Here is an 18,132-nt window from a genome sequence, read left to right on the forward strand (position 1 = left end):
CTAATATATATTAAGAGTTTTGTGTGGAATAAATATTCTTGGAATCCCAAAGAGAAAGAGCCTAGCCAAAGGAGTAGGGTGGAAGACTTGTTAAGACATTGGTAAAGGCAGATAGGAGATGGAAAAAAGGGTTCTCCCCACTCTCTTTTGGATGTGAGGGGGTGACTTGTAACGCACTGGCTTAAATTGTTGATCTTAGCGTTTCCTGCAATGTTTATTTGGACGGCTCAGCATTTCACTGCAGCAGGTGATTAAGCATGGATTTACGGAGGAGGGATCAGTAGGTGGTACAGTTAGACAATAACCACCACCTGTAGTCAGCGGTTACCCCTACCAGGAGTAAGATCTGAAAAAGCAGCAGGGGGAACTGTTCTAATGAGCTTCCAACAGATTGGAATGCAGGTCCTCCAAGTGCAGCTCTGAGGGCAAGCAGCTGCCACTGTGAGCTGCTCACATGGCCTCAACCCTGTTCTTCAGACAGGGCTCCTGGGGACACGGTGTTCTGCAGACTTCTGGCATACAGTGTAAAGAACTCACTCATGTTTTCAACCTTGGAAGCCATTCAATTTAATATGCAATTGTACCACTAGGCAACAACCCCTCCTTCTCCCTCTATCCAAGTTTGTAAGAGTTGCCAGAGCAAGCACCACAGAATAGTTGGGGTAGTTATCAGAGGTTTATTTTCATTTTCCTACAATTCTAGAAACCAAGGAGTCCGGGATCAAGGAATCATCAAGCTTGGTTTCTTCTGAGGCATTTCTTTTTTGACTTGTGAATATCCACCTCTTTTGTATATATTCACATGTGCTTCCCTCTGAGATACACACACCTATATAGTCATGTCTTGCAAAGAAGCTTCTCTCATGAGGGTTGAGAGATGCACTAGTTTATGAGTATAATGATAAGGACTCATGGTGAAGCTTATTACTAAAGTCAATTTAGTAGAAAAACATTCGAAGCCTTTCCTCTATGGTTTCTGAGCCAGCGGGACATGGGATTTTGACCCAATTGAAAGTACCAAGCATGACTTCAATCTTATTGAGCAGACCTTAAATTCAATCATAAAGTGATGGGTCACTCCCAAAATATTCCTGCTTGCTATTGCATCAGTGAGCATGTCTTCCCAGGCCAGCTGTTACTATAGTACTCAGGGTTCACAGATAGGTAAGACTGTTAAATGCGTTTCTATTCTGGTAGTATGCATCCCACCTTCCAGTTCTATGGAAGCTAGCCTGTCAAGATAAGCATTCCAGGTTTGTACCAATTTGAGCTTTCCATGTTCTTAGATCCATGAATAAAGTGTCTTGGGAACTATTTTCATGTCTAACTTTGTGTTCTTCATCTTAAGTTTCAAACTCCTTGATAATTTAGATCTGCTGCACAGAATGTTAAAAAAGTAAGGATTTCCCTTCCTCCCTCCCTCCTTTCCTCCCTTCCTCCCTCTTTTTCTTCCTTCCCTCTTTCCTTCCTTCCTTCCTTCCTTCCTTCCTTCCTTCCTTCCTTCCTTCCTTCTTTATTCCCTCTTTTTATGTTCCTTTCTTTCTTCTATTATTTTGGATATCAAAGTACCTGAAAATTTAGGCTGACTCCCCAAAGTTGAAATCTGCAGCACTCGGGTAAAATAGGCTGTCCTCGGAGTTTTTTAAGTCTGAACTAATGGAGTTCCCACATGCCTTATACAGCACTCATGGAACTTGGCCACATTTACAATATTTAGTCTACCCGACAGTTCAGACCCCCACTGCAGAAAACTTGAAAACAGAGCTATAAGCCAATAGTAAGATGCCTATAGGCTGATTCTAAAGTGATCTTGTCAAGAACAAAGCACCTCTATTTCCAGCAACCTTAGTCCCATCTCATCCAAGTCACACCTTCACAAAACAGATCAAAGTGTTACACAGAGGACATTACAACTTGTGTCTAGCACAGCTTGTAGATCAATACAAACGGAAAACCTAGCTGTTCAGTGTTGACCAGTTGCACTGTCAACCTCAAGTTCAAGGGCCATAACTTCTATACCACAAATACTGCAATGACTCAAGCCAATGTTGGTCTCACTCTCTTCAGGTTATTTGTACTCTATATGCCAGTACTCTGACTATATTTCTGGACAATGAAGAATCTGTTTGATAGGTTGAACTGCAATTACTAATTATACCTCTGCTACTCATTTCTATTGGGGATAGGTTGAGAATTAAGCACGTTGATAGAAGTTTCTGCCCAGCCCAGTCCTATAGCCATTCAGTCCCAAAGAAACACACAGAGGCTTATATTAATTATAAACTGTTTAGCATATTAGCTCATGATAATTATTAGCTAGTTCTTACAACTTAAATTAACCCATAATTCTCGTCTATGTTTAGCCAAGTGGTTTAGTACGTTTTCTCAGTAAAGCATTCTCATCTTGCTTCCTCTGCATCTAACTGCTGACTGACTCTCTGCCTTTCCTCTTTCCAGAACTCTCCTAGTCATCTTGTACCATCTATACTTCTTGCCTGGTTACTGGCCAAACAGCATTTTATTAAACCAATATAAGTGGCAAACCTTTACCGTGTACAGGAACATTATCCCACAGCAGCATGGATGGTTTCAGAAAGGGAAATACCAAATATCAGAAGAAGGATATGATACCTGCCTGTATTTCCAGCATTTGGGAAGAAGAGGTAGAAAGATTGCAAAATCAAGTGTACACTGGGTCGACCAAACTACAGAGGGAAACCTATTTCAAAAGAATAAAATATAAAAATAATTATATCTTATGATATGAGTGAGATAAATTATTTCAATGAAGTGTTTCATATATTCTTCAATTTCCAGTTTATTCATTAGAAACACAAACAACTTAAGGTATACCTGGCAGTGCATGGTCTATCCTGGTAATCTAGCCACTTGGGAGAAAGAAAAGAAAAGAAAAGAGAGAGGGAGAGAGAGAGAGAGAGAGACAGAGAGAGAGAGAGAGAGAGAGAGAGAGAGGAAAGAGAAGGGAAGGAAGGACAGAGAGAAGGGGGAGAGAGAAGAGGGAGGGAGGGAAAGATAAATTCATTGGTATATTAGTCACATCTAAAAGAAATATAACAAGGGAAAAATTGCACCAAATTTTCTGGCTCCAGACTGATCCACTAGTCAATACCCCTCTATGCAATGGGGAGGAGTGAACAGAGACAGAGAAAGCAAAAACTGCAAGGACATCCTTCTGAGCACAAAACGAGAATGCAGAGTTTAGAGAGTGCAAGTTGCCATGTAACAGTGTAGAAAACTTATAACACAGACTGTCAAAAGATTTTCAATTTGATATCAAATAACTACATTTCCCAAAAGACATTTAAAGAAAATGCTCATCTATGGGGATATATATGGAGCAATAAGCCCATTTTAACAGCAAGGCAGATAAACAATAAACAATAAGGGAAAAGAATAGCACATGCCCACAGACATGATTTATAACTGATTTTAGTGAAAGAAAAAACTCAGACTTTAATGGCAAATTTTTGAAAGGCAATAAAATTTTATTATAATGTAATCCCAGCAAAACAATTAAATTTTTAAATTTACAGAAACTGTAAAAGTTTCTTTGTTAAATAAATTCTTAAAAGTATAGCACTTGGGAGGCAGAGGCAGGAGGATCTCTGTGAGTTCGAGACCAGCCTGGTCTACAAGAGCTAGTTCCAGGACAGGCTCCAAAACCACAGAGAAACCCTGTCTCGAAAAACCAAAAAAAAAAAAAAAAAAAAAAAAAGTATATATGTATGTAGTGTAATATAGTATTTGGGAAATAATTGTTCTTAGGATGTTTTTTTATTTGTCTGGCTTACCAATTTAATGAGAGAGAGAGACAGAGATAGAGAGACAGAGAGAGAGTGTGTGTATGTGTGTGTGTGATGACATATATAGGCAAATGGTCCACCACTGAGCTATATATTCCATGCCCACCATCCTAAATTTTCAATTACTAATGTGGTAACCCTATTCATGACGTCCTTTCAAAGCTACATTCTCTGCTCTAAATATCCAACACTCAGGTTCCTGCAGGGGACAGAATGATTGAATTAACCAGAAACCAGTTCATCAAGCTAAAACTAGAGCTTTCTCATTCAGATGAAAACTCCCAAAGAGGGTATTTAAAGTGACTCCATGCTTGTAAAACTCACAGCATTTGCCACACTGTAATTGCCTTTGTGGTCCTCTCTAGGCTCCCATCCCTGTTGCATAGTCTCAGATAAACCAAGAGCAGCAGGAATCCAAGTGTCCTCATTTCCAAGTAATCTTAGGAGGGAGGACTCCAATCTCCACCCCCTTATGCTGAGAAGAGCCTTGGCTGGACCGCTATGCCAAGGATTCAATGAAAAGGGTCAGAAGACACTAGGACTGTGGCTTCCCAGAACAGCAAAACAAGCAGCAACAATGTATTTGGGGGCAGATACTGTAGAATGCGCAAAGGCCATTGTGGATGGATTGATCATTCACAGATGTGCTGAGGGTAAAAGAAAGGCATGGAGTCATTTACATATTAGTGACACAGGGCAGTGTGTGGTTCAAAGTCAGTGAGATCAGAGGTGACAGTAAACTGAATCAGGAAAACAAATCAGATCAGGGCAAGTGTGAGTGGAATTCTGGGTATAGTCTAATGGTAGAGCTAGCACAATCTGGAAATACATGAGAAAGAAATAGGCTAGGAGGGTAGCTTCCTTGTGGAGTTCAGGGCTGGTATTTACTAGAGTATGTAGAAAAGCCAAGGACAAAGGCTAGTGGGAGAGCCTCTGCCTCACCATGTGATACAAATTAAGTCTACCTTCTCAGACCACCGTAAGTTCTCAAAACAGAGACAGTCAGCCCCGAGAGACTTTTCTCAGGCATGAGCAAAAGCTGTGATTTGAAAGCAATGCTTTTATCTTAAAACAAGCATTTTAACAATGTGTTATAGGCACCAAACAGATGTGTTACTCTGATAAAAAGATAGCATATTGGCATTTTCAGTTTGTTTATTTTATATTGCTTCTAAGGAAGACACAGTTCCCCTCTCCATAAAAGCCCCTTCCAATCAATAACGTGTTTAGCTTCAACGATAAGAAGGGTTTTTTTTCTTTTTCTTTTTTAATTAACACAGGATTCTCCAGTTCGTTTGTCACAGTGAAGTCCCACAGAGTGACTTTCTAAATATTGCTTTTGTCTGGGACAAATCAACTTGCCATGCCAGAAATGCGTTACCACGAGGCTGCATTAGGAGACAGCACCATCATAACAAAACAGTGCACAGCAGAGCCGGTTTTTATTAATAACAGCAGAATGCAATTTCGTTGGTTTTAATTTACCATTTTCACATTTTACTATGATATTATCCAGATATAAACTGTTATGATGAGAAGCCATTCACTAGAGACCAAAGAAAGTTACAACTCTGCTTTGGAGAAAAAGACTATATATATATATCTGTTCTGTGAAGGACACCTTAATAAAGATTGGTCTGAAATTCCTCTCTTTATGACGATTGACTTATCAGCAATACTTCTCGCAGCACAGTTGGAAATTAAATAATTGCTAGAAACTGTAGATATTTGACTTGGCAAAAACCCCTAGGTTTATCTGATTTATTTTTGTTAGAACTGGGCCCTGTGGATATTTAGAAATGTTTCATGAAAGAACAGTAGAATATAAATGAAACAAGCAAAAAATCCCCGTTCAAAGGCTGCCTTTAGCTCCATCCTCACTGTTGTGATAACACAAATAAACCAAGGACAAACCTTTGGTGATGGTGTTGGGTGAAAACACTACTCTAAATTAAAACATTATGGGTTACCGACATCTGGATTTTTTCTCCTTCTTATAATCATTCTCATCCATTTGCTGTGTGTTATTTGTCAGCGGGCACTATGGAGTGACACAGAGTCTCAGAACACATGCCTGGTATACCAACCTCCAAAACAGGAAGGGCCATATACCCTGGTAGGCAGGCTTTCCTGACCTCGGCTTGCACCCCGAGACAAGGCCATCCATTGTTTACGGAGAAAAGCAGACACGCACTGTGCAATAATCTGGGCTTGCTTTAGGAAGGACGAAGGCTTATAGACTTAAACTTTGAAATGTTGTCCTCTAAAGTAGATATTGGAATCTATGACATGCTAAGCACCGTTGGAATGACAAAGAAATGAAGATTCTTGGAAATTTATGATTCTATTTGAAAAGAGAAAAATCTTGTAGACATTAATTAGTAATAAGACTAAGCTTGGAAAACAATTATAATCTCTATTTCATGTGTAGGTCATGGTTAGGTTGTCTCTAATGACTTCTCCGTGATTTTGTTTAATTTTTATTGTTATTTTTTCTAAAGATTTGTGTATATTTTATCGGTGTATATAAGTGCTTGCATGAATAAATGTATATATGTATACCTGGTGCTATAGAGACCAGAAGAAGTAGCTACATTTGGTTTTAAGCTGCCCGACAGGTGCTGGGAACTGAACTCAGATCTCTGTCAAAGCATCATGGGCACTTAACCTCTCCAGTTATGATTTTTTAAATTAACTTTTTGAGAAATTTTCTTCACATTCCTGAAAATTACTATAAATTTCCCTGGAAGTCCATTAGACAAAAGGATTTAGACATGACAGTTACCTTAGGAAACTGAATCTAACTGTTCAAAATGCACAGATTTACATTTAGTCTGATCTTCCACTATATTCTACACAGTTTAAGAACTATATCAACTGCCGGGTGGTGGGAGTGCATGCCTTTAATCCCAGCACTTGGGGGGCAGAGGCAAGCAGATCTCTGTGAGCTTGAGGTCAGCCTGGTGTACAGAGTGAGTTCCAGGACAGTCAAAACAGAGAAACCTTGTTAGAGCAAGAGAGAGAGAGAGAGAGAGAAAGAGAGAGAGAGAGAGAGAGAGAGAGAGAGAGAGAGAGATCAATACTGTATGAAACGTGTTAATTTAAATAGTCATATTCAACAATAAGAAACAGGCAATGAGAATTTAAGACGCTGGGCTAAGAGTGTAGGATTCTGCCTCTGCCGCCCACGGATCTTTATTCTCCTGTTCCAGATCATGAAATTGCACTAAGAAAAATAATACAAGCAGAAGTTGCAAAGAGCCAAGAAAGCCAGAAGGGGGCAATATTCAGTCTTCCTGGAAGGCCCTGGTGAAAGTTCACAGGGGTGGTAAAAACAGAACTACAGCTTTAGGGATGAGCAGATTCTATCAAATACAGGCAAGTAGAAGTTTCCTGGAAACTGGAAAAAAGGATGACAAGGAGAAAAAAAAATCAGTTGAAGGAAGAAACAAATGCAAAAGGCATGGGTGCTCAGTGTGGATTGTTCCAAAACGGTGGTGGTAAGTCTGATATCTTCAAAACCTAAGTAAGAAAAAGAGACAGCAGAAAGCTTAGGTTGTGTCAGCTAAGGACCTTCTGAGTAATAAAAGGCACTTTTATTTAAAAAAAAAAAAACAGAGAACCTACAATGGCAAATTTGATAAGGTTCTGGTGTGTGTGTGTGTGGAGGTAACACACTAGGAAAGACACATTAGAGGCAGGGAGAGAAGAGGGTTCTTAACTTACTCTGTAAAATCTCACAGTACAAATGTTCCTACCTTATGTGTGCTTGGGAGTTTAAGAATTTGTTGAGTAAAACAAAAAGATGGAAATTAGAAATATGGAAATGGGGAATATTTTAGTGAACCCTGTATAACTGGATTACAGCTGGAGATACCAGAATAAACCTATGGCTTTTATTGCCACAAACAAATACATATATAATGAGATGCAGAAATCACAAGATGATCTCTCCTCTCTCTCTCTCTCTCTCTCTCTCTCTCTCTCTCTCTCTCTCTCTCTCTCTCTCTGTGTGTGTGTGTGTGTGTATGAGAGAGAGAGAGAGAGAGAGAGAGAGAGAGAGAGAGAGAGAGAGAGAGAGAGAGAGAGAATGTCCCTTCCAATTAAAGGGTTTAGAAACAATGACCTACGGAACCAATAAACACATGTGGCACCTTTTAGGGGAAGGTGTCATTCGTTCCCAGCCGCTTAGACCCAACATAATCACTTAGAAAATACATTATTTGCCATATTGTTTGGCCAATAGCTTAAGCGTATTGCTAGCTAGCTCTTATATCCTAAACTAACCCATAATCTGGACATCACCATGAGGTCATGACCTACCAGCAAAGTTTCAGCAGACTCCAGCGGAGGCGTCTGTCTTTGGAGGCAGCTGCATGATTTCTCACTGACTCTGCATACTTTCTCTCTATCTTTACACACACACACACACACAGAGAGAGAGAGAGAGAGAGAGAGAGAGAGAGAGGGAGGGGGAGGGGGAGGGGGAGGGGGAGAGGGAGAGAGAGAGAGAGAGAGAGAGAGAGAGAGAGAGAGAGAGAGAGAGAGAGAGAGAATTTCCAGCCTGGCTATATTCTGTTAAGCCATTGACTGAAAGCAGTTTCTTTATTAATCAATAAAAGCAACAAATATATTCCCACACCAAGCACCAAACATACTTGAGGAGAAAGCTGATGTGGGGGATGAAAGAGAGACTGTGCAAGGTAATTCTAGGGAATTTTATTATTCTAGAATGCAACAAAATACTAAAATTAATAAGGGGTAGTTTTAAAAGTACCCTGAGACAGACACAAAAAGTTTTCTGTTGGATAAATATGAGATAAACTTGAGAAACAAAACAGTGGCAAAAATGTACACCCATTGAATAAAAGAAATGTCTATGAGCTCATACTCATAATGTAGAAGAAGAAGAAGAAAACCTAATTGTTTAATGTGGTAGTTAACACAGAAGGCACAGGGAAGCTGGAATCAACAATGAAGCTATAAGCAGAGATAAGACTGGCTGAAATGAGTATCAGTTTTCCAAATTGCTCAGAGAGCAGCAAACATCTACAGAAAACGGGCACAAGGGAAGCCGTGGTACCTTTTATTTTACAGGGGAGGAGGTGGTAGGTACCCAAAGGCACTAACTGAAAAAGACAAGGAAGCTGTCTATGTCAGAGCCAAATCTTTAAAAACTAAACCATTTCACTGAAAGCTACTTTGCCAATTTGTAACACCAAAGCACAGAATCCAAGCAGGAGCAGATTTGGGACTCTAGGCTGAGATGTGCTGCCATCAGGGGCATTCATTCATCACCCGCTGACACTCTGTAGTTAATGCCAGTGGGTAGGAGGTGACCCCAGAAGTACACTACATACTCCTCAAATAGCAAACACATATTTTCTCACCATGTAGGGGGGTGTTGCCAGGAAATCCCACAGACCCCAAAGAAAAAACACGCCAAAGAAAAACAAAGAGGCGATATCCCTCATCTTTTGTCCATAGGACACTGGAGTTCAGGGTAGGGCCCTCTGTAGGTGGCCTCGGGATCCACAGGAAAACCCAGCCATAGCCCCTAAACTATATTTATGCTGGTGAGTGGAGAGGCAGGGGTCCTGGGAAGAGGCCAGGTATCAATGTTTGTTGTAAGTATCATACTTGATTCCTCCTTTCCCTTCTGAAGTGAGTATCACTATCATTCTTAGATTATAAAGGAAAAGATGGGAGGTTAGAGCAAGCAACCTACAAAAATGCATAGCAAGGATCAGCGTTAATCTAAGAGCCAGAGCTATAATGCTGTTTCATTCCTCAGCAACGTGTCACTCCAGGAGGTGAGCACGCCGCTGGGATGTCACCGTTCCTAGACGTGCAGGCCACCACTGCACAGAAAACAACAGTGAAGGCACATCAAGATGAACCCTCATGTGCTGATGATTCAAGTTCTCTGCTTCTTCCTTTGAAAGCTATCTAATATAGAAAACGTTTTCTTTTCCAGAATCCCTTCCTAGATCATAGGTCTCCCTCTGTATATACTGTATTTCCAGGTGTAGCCGCTGCTGTACAGTGTATACACGTGAGTCCCACTTAGCTCTTGTTCAACTGGCCAGCACGAGCAGGAAACAGCCCCCACCCTGGATGAGGCGTCCAGAAAGTTGATTAATGACGTGAGGCAGAGTTGGCTGAGGAGGAGGGTTCTTCACATGCTGTTTTGAGAAGAGCTATAGTTGGGCCGAGGAAAGAAAGGTGCGCTTTGTAAGCAGGAGGTGGCAGGCAGCAGCGGCTAATTAGGTTTGGGTTAAGGATGGTGGGTGTTGAACATTCCTGCTAATGGCTGTTACTAATGGGAAAAATGGGATCATTTGTTAATTTTACTTAAGAGTGGGTGTTGAAGGCAGGTTGGAAAAAAAGGGTGAATATGGACCATTTGGGCGAAACTGGATGAAAAGTAGAGGGGAAAAAAGTCATGATTTTTGTAAAAAGAACAAGATACCAATTTTGTATTGGGACCAGGCTATCTTGCCTTTACGAAAATGTGGCCACCAACTTCTATTTAACAAAGCAGATTTTCAAGCCCTTTAGCTGTCTTCCAATACATCTTTTCTCCCTATCCAATCTATAGATATGTTTTGTATATTGCTTGTCTTGGAGATATGTTAATAAGAATGTCTGGGCTGGGGATGTGGGTTATTGATAGAATGTTTAGTGTTCAACTCTGAGACAGATTCTGCTATTGGGGAAAAAAATGGCCTTCTTATGCATTTTTACCTCCGTGACTACATTCAGATTTACAATAAAGCTATTGGGGTATTAGCGCACACTTGCATATGTGTGTGTGTGTGTGTCTGTGTGTGTGTGTTTAAGAGAGAGAGAGTTTGATTCCTATTTTATAAGTGAGAAGATTATTAATACTGTCTTTTTTAAAGCTTTATGTTTAATGGAACATCTTTACATCTGCAATCCTTTTTGGTAGAATTTTTTAAATTATTAACTAGATTACCAATGTTTTGCATGAAAAAACTTCTTTCCTAGTCCATCGAATACTCCATCTCAGTTTTCATAGACAGAGTTATTTGTTCCTCTGATTCCATGGTAAGCCCTCAATTAATGAATGGATAACCAATATGGACTGGATCAAGAACTGTGAACTTCAATGACAACTTATTCTGATGGAGGTGGGTCTTGTATTAATCTGTTGCTTTCATTGGTTAATTAATAAAGAAACTGCCTAGGCCCATTTGATAGGCCAACCCTTAGGTGGGTGGAGTAAACAGAACAGAATGCTGGGAGAAAGAAGCTAAGTCAGGGAGTCACCATGATTCTCCCACTCCAGACAGACGCAGGTTAAGATCTTTCCTGGTAAGCCAGCTCGTGGTGCTACACAGAATATTAGAAATGGGTTAGATCAATATGTAAGAGCTAGCCAATAAGAGGCTGGAGCTAATGGGCCAAACAGTGTTTAAAAAAATACAGTTTCCGTGTAATTATTTTGGGGCATAAGCTAGCCATGCGGGCTAGCTTATATTACAACATTATTCTTCACTGGAGATATCTGAAGAACACTCTCCTTTCTGCATGGAATCTGTAGGACATGTACAACACGGCCTTGTTCCCCCCTGACACACACACACACACACACACACACAATATTGATGTCACCATGACCTAAGAAGGACTTGGTATAGACACTTGGCTTTTAGAAAAATTTTAGACAAGGAATCTCCATTTCATAGCTTTTGGCAAAAATATTCTACAAGTGTGTGGAAACATGATCCACATGATGGGCTTCTCCTCATCCTACCCTGAGATTTGGAGAGACACAGGGTCCTTGGCTAAAGCTCCTACTTGGAAACTGAAAATTCATCTGATCCAGTTCTTAAGTCTCTCTAACTAACTGCACTGGATTTCAGGTGACCTATTGTGATGGTAGATGTAGAAGACACAGTCACTGTAGACAAGGAAGGATACTATTGTAAACATTAGAGGCCCATAGGACTGAAATAGAATCGCTATTGCACCAATTGTCACATTGGGATTTTAGGCAAGTTGTGTCACTCTGTAATGCTTTCTAGTTTTTCAAAAATTGGAAATCAGTGTAAACTATACAATATGTCTTCATATGCATAAGGCTGCTTGTTCTCATGGCCTATGCTATATCAGCCATGAATATTTCAACCCAAACTCAGGATAACAACACCCCAGAGTTTAAATCACTAAAAAAGCCGCTATGATCCCCTAAGGTCTTGGATGAATGATGTTGCTTTGCTCCTTAAAATCCTGATATAATAACATCAGCTTTACACACACACACACACATACACATGACTCCTAGATTAACCATATAACTATGGCAGATTTTTTTAAACTTAAAACCATTAGACCTAAAAGAAATAATGATAAATTAAATATACTGGTCATGGTGGTATGAACCCATTATTCTGTACATGGGAGGAGAAGAGAGGAAAATAGAGAAACTGAGGTTAATCTGGCCACATAGTAAGATCCAGTTTCAAAAACAGAATGTAGCATTTTAGATATTCTTGGAAATCAACCATAAAAGTTATCTCTATTTATACAAAAAGCAACCGTATCAACTTTATTTTTATATTTAATTTTAGAAATACTCAACAACTATCTATGCAATATGAATCCCTTTCGGTTTAGAGGAGCACCCAGGCCTGTTCAATTTTAGTTTGGAAAATAATGACCTCAGAGGAAACAGGAAAACTACACTAACAACCAAAGACATGCAAACAAAAGGATCTAAAGGACTTAAGCACCTGCTCCAAAACTTCTGCACATATTATTAACTTTCTTAGGCCATCCTCTTACCAACCAGGACATGTCTTCAAATCAAATGCCCAGAATTGTCTGTATTTGTTGAATGAATGAGTGTCATCACTGATTGTCAACCTGAGCAATATTCAAGTAGCCCCATGTTTCAAAGACTAAACAAGGTAAAGTCAACTGAAGAAGTATGTGGTCACATCCTGTAACAGCATACAGCAATACCACATCCAGAATACTGACATTGATAGGATCAAGATACCAAAATAGATCTTCCATGTTATTCTATTATAACTACATCCACTTGCCCTGACTCGCTTTTTAATCCTGACAACTGCAAGTCTGCTCTTCACCTCTACTATATGTCATTTTAAGAATAGTATTCATATGGAATCACACAGTCTACTACTTCTGAAGAGGTTTTTCTCTAGAAAATAATCTACATGACTGGCTGTATTGATAGGTTTCTCTTTTAACTGTTAACTACTATTCCAAGAGTGGATATATCATAATTAAATTATTAATTAGCCTGCAGAAATCTCATTTTATAGGCTCTCCACATAATCTGATGCCTTCTCAAGTATGATAATGACTGTTCCCTGGATAAAGTGCTTACAAAGGCAAGTAAGGAAAAGAAACAGCCAGTGGTGTTGGAAGAGGCAGATACAAAGGACCACAAGTTTGAGACCAGCCAGGACTACTAATTTAGGAGCTAGAGAGATAAATCAATGGTTAAGATCTCTTCTTCTCTTCTAGAGAACCAGAGTTTTATTCCCAGTGCCCACAATAGACAGTTCACAACCACCTGTAACTTATGATACAGGGAGATCTGATCCCTCTGACCTCCTAGGTCATTTATATACACACACACATACACACACGCACAGTAAATAATAAAATGAAATCTTCCAAGAAATATAGCAATGCTCTTTTTCACACCCTGTGCACTGGCATTGCCTCTCTAAAGCATAAGAAAATGACCTCTCTCTCCCACCTGCACCAGTACTGTTCACACAGGGCCCTGTGCCTTTCTCACCATTGCTAATAAATTACTTCCCTAATAGATTCATGTATCCATTAAGCAAACATTTAGCAAAGTGCCTGCTAGTTAATTGTTCTGGAACATGAATTAACAGATGTGAGAAAGATACACAGGCCATCTCTCAAAACCTCCTTTCACTTCAGTGAGTCCAGGAGATACGATCCATAAATAAAATCTTGTGAAATTGAGTCAGGTCAAAACAGTTGTTGTTAATAAAAGTAAAACAGGGTAAGAGTTATAGAAGTAATGAAAGGAAGATGTTGGTTTTGACAACAAACACCTCTGTGGGGTGCCATGGGTTCAGAAGGCCAGCTGAAGCAAGCAGTTGAGCCATGCAGATGTATGAGGAACATTAAGCAGACAGAACACTGAGTTTAGCTGTCTTGACTTAAGATGACTCTTCGCTCATAGACCTAGAGATAGTAAGACAAAGAGAATGCTGTGGGAGGTGAGCTGAGATGAGAGCCGTCATGGAAGAAACATCAACTTTGCCTACGCATTTTCAGAGACGTGGAGTTCTACGGTCCAAGTCGCAGCTTGAAGACATTGTTTGCGTTGTCTCAGAGTGGGAAAGACTGGATGTGAGATTCCAGTGACCTCCAGAGGTACCCAATGAGGAGGAGGGTCATTTGTCTATGTATTACTTTCATTGCTTAATAAAGAAACTGCCTTGGCCTTTGATAGGACAGAAAATTAGGTTGGCGGAGTAAACAGAACAGAATGCTGGGAAGAAGGGAAGTGAAGCAGTTGCCATGATTCTCGGACCACAGATGGATGTAGGCTAGAATCCTTTCTGGTAAGCCACCACCTCGTGGTGCTACACAGATTATTAGAAATGGGTTAATCAAGATGTGAGAGTTAGCCAATAAGAGGCTACAGATAACGGGCCAGGCAGTATTTAAAAGAATACAGTTTCTGTGTAATTATTTTGGGTAAAGGTAGCCGGTGGCCGGGAGCCAGGTGACGGGAAGCGGCCCACCATTCCTTCTACAACCCCATCCAGGTAAGAACTGGTAAAATTGGTTCAAATCAGGTAACACTATTTATGGTAACAGGTGGCTGAATTGGATATATTGAGAAAGCAAAGTCATTATGGTTGACTGAAGGATTAACAGTGAGAGAATGGTAGAGGCCAAGACAGCTCTAAAATTTACAGTCTTAAGAGTGGCTGACTGGAGTATCATGCAGACCAAATAGCTTGAAATTAAATCAAACTGTTCTCCGCAATACGCCAAATTGAAAGTGTTCTAACTACCTGCTGGAAGTACTAATCATTGTGGGATTTGACTTCATCCTAAAGAAATTTTAGTCTGGTTAAACGAAGAAGCAGAAAAAAATATTTGTAATGAAGAAAAATTGGAGATGTCCCCAAAATTCAATAGTAGGAAATTCCTTATGTTAATTATTATAGATTCAGTCTGTAATGTTATATAGTCATTTAAAGCTACAATTACCCAAAGCAAGTGACAATATGAAAGCAATGTTTAATATTATAAAAGAAAAAAATAAAAATATTTAATTGTATATACTATATAATTCTTGAAATATTTGAAGGAACAGAAGTTAAAATAGATAAATGAATTCTAATAACTATTTAAGTATAGAAAGTTCAAAGATTTTTATAGTTCTGATTATTTTTATCACTTGCTTTCTTTGCTTCTTTCTTTTTAAAAGAATTAAGTTATTTTTATGGCAATTTCATGCATGTTTATAATGCATTCTAGTTACTGTCTCTACTTTTATCTCTACCTGTGCTCCTAAATCTAACTTTTTTTTAATTCAAAGTAATTTTATTGCTTTATACACAACAAAATTTATGCCACTAAGGCGGAGGCTCTGGATGACTCCTATTTCCAGCTGGGTGGGCGGACCCACTTAGTCTTACAGTAATGAGCCTATGAATTTTGCTCTCTATCAGATCAAACTGAATTTAGCATCCTTATCCTTTCTGTTCTTCTCAAGATGCCTTCAGACAGCGACTGCTTTCTTAATCAAATGGTAGAGATCCTCAGGGAGTCCAGCGGCAAGGCCTTTGGACTTAAGGATTCTCAAGATTTTATCACCAGTCACAAAACAAACCTGTGCCACACCATGTGAGTCCCTCAGGATCACGCCTATCTGGGAGGGAGTCAGGCCTTTCTTGGCCAGTTTGTAAATCTGCATCTTCCCATCATCCGACAACAGCTTCAGCCACGTGGGGACACTCCAGCGGTAGGGCAGTGCAGACTGGGAAGGGGCCTTCCTGGGAGCAAGCATTGCAACCCATGATTATGGTGGAGCTTTTGAAATCTCGTCACCTCTAAGCCTGTGTTTCTGTATAACAGAAAGCACGTTAAATACAGCAGTAAGGGTTGTTGACATTTTTTATGCGTTCCTGTGTCTTTAGACTCAGTAAAATGAATAGACCTCAGGACATAAAAATCTATTAAGGAAACAGAGCCACTCACCGCCATATTTATTTCCACAGGGTAATAACGGTGAAGAAAACAAACCTTTGCGGTCTTCCCTGAATAGCAATTTCCTGGTTGACTCGATCTTTGTCTTACACTTTGAACAGCTCCAGACTAACCAACAGTCTACTAATATCTCCAAAAATTTCAAGAGATGTGTGTCACTATGGTCCCTGAAAATAACAGCTAGAGGAAGCATGACCCAGTGGAAACTGTGCCCCAGAAATCTTTCTGAAATACCCTGTTGAGAAAAGTACTGTCAGCACAATGGGTAGACCTTCGTGACCACTGCACGAACTGATTGTATTTGCTCCAAAGAAATAAAGAATGCAGATTTACAACTCTCTAAGTTTTGTGGTTTTCTAACAGTCCTTTCCAATCCCTTTATGGATCTCCTTTAAAAATTATATACAACTGGAACTGGCAATGATAATTAAATCATTAAAACCAGTCAGAGGTGGTCTTCGAAGGCCACACAAAAATGTCATAATGATGTTTCAATTTGCCTTTATGAGCAAGGTTAAACTTCTGGGGAAAGGAAACGTAGCCAAATAAATGACTTACCTTCTATGCATATGTGTGCTTTTTCATGCTTAATAACAAAGTTAAGAAGTAGGAAATAATATAGGAAAATAAATCTGGAAATAAGCATGAAAGGGCTGTTTAATTTCACCTCCAGAATTTGAACTGAAACAAGATAGCTATACATTTAGATTTTAATCTATAAAATAATTTATGTACTTATTAGAATTATATTCTAAGCCAGGTAGTGGTGGTACATGCCTTTAATCCCAGCATTCAGGAGGAAGAGGCAGGTGGATCTCTGAGTTTGAGGCCAGCCTGGTTTATAAAGTGAGTTTCAGGATGGTCACACTACACAGAGAAATCCTGTCTTAAAAAAAAAAAAGAATCTTATTCTTTCGCACACTGTGAAATATTTGAACTATGTAATTGCAGGGTTAGCTGGAGAAATATAGAAGAAATTGGACAAAGTTGATAGGGTGGTTTAGAAAGTCCAGCAAGAAATAAGTCTGGTTTAAGCTATCATCTCTACACAACTTTTTTCTCCTGCAGTCAAATGCTCTACCACAGAGCTATAACCACAACACCTGTAGAAAGCAAGTTAGTCTTTCCCCACAGCGTGGCATGTGTCAACTGGCTACTTCACCGTGTTTGTTCCACTAAGACTACCATGTGGGGGATAGGAGGAACCACAAGATTGACATTTGATAGCTCATAAATCTAGGTCAACAAGTGTTTTTATATTCTGTCTTTATAACTATATATCAACCGTTTCTAAATTATTTAAATTTTTCTTCATAGGTACAGTAACAGAATGATAGCAAAAATTATGAACAAATATAATAGCTAATTTCTAGTGCTTATAAATATTTTGCATACTCTATAATATTTCAACAATTACAACAAGTGGTGTGTGTGTGTGTGTTCAATGATAAGGATGAAAGTGGGGGTCATGGTTGTCATTGTGATGTCTTGCTCAATGGCTTCCCCACCTTATGTTTTGAAACAGGGTCTCTCAATGAACCTGAAGCTGGGCATCTATCTCATCTCGAGAGGCTAACGAGTGCCTAAGGCCACCTGGCTTTGCCTTGCTTAGTGCTACGGTTCCAGGTACTCCCGGCACATACAGCTTCTTACAGTAGTGCCGAGGATCCAAATTCAAGTCTTCATGTTTATCTAGCAAACACTTTACTCACTTAGCTCATCTTGCCAGCCCCAACAATAACTTTTTAATGTTTCTTCAGTTAACTTCTGCATTTTGTGATTAAGGAAATTGAGATTAGGAAAAGGAACCAAACTGCTGGAGATCGCAGAAAGATATGGTGGTAGAGGCCATGGTGGTGTAAAAGAATTCAAATCTGAGGCATGAATTCTTTTACTCACTAAAAGTTTATTTGGAAAACGTCTGCTATTCAAACTTGACAATCAGTAGCTTCTATGAAGGACAAAAATTGGTCTCTGTCTTTGATGGTTTCAATAGGTCAGGTTAGCAGGACACATGTATCTTACCTACATGTGTGTGAAGATT

At 39.5% G+C, this 18,132-nt stretch overlaps 1 pseudogene; it reads right to left on the bottom strand.

Annotated features, from left to right (window-relative positions):
• Positions 1–15,446: 15,446 nt before the first annotated feature.
• On the bottom strand, positions 15,447–15,888 carry LOC130883368 (40S ribosomal protein S13-like; annotated as a pseudogene).
• Between the last annotated feature and the right edge of the window lie 2,244 nt (positions 15,889–18,132).

The sequence above is a fragment of the Chionomys nivalis genome, chromosome 1, assembly GCF_950005125.1.
Source record: "Chionomys nivalis chromosome 1, mChiNiv1.1, whole genome shotgun sequence".
Lineage (NCBI taxonomy): Eukaryota > Metazoa > Chordata > Mammalia > Rodentia > Cricetidae > Chionomys > Chionomys nivalis.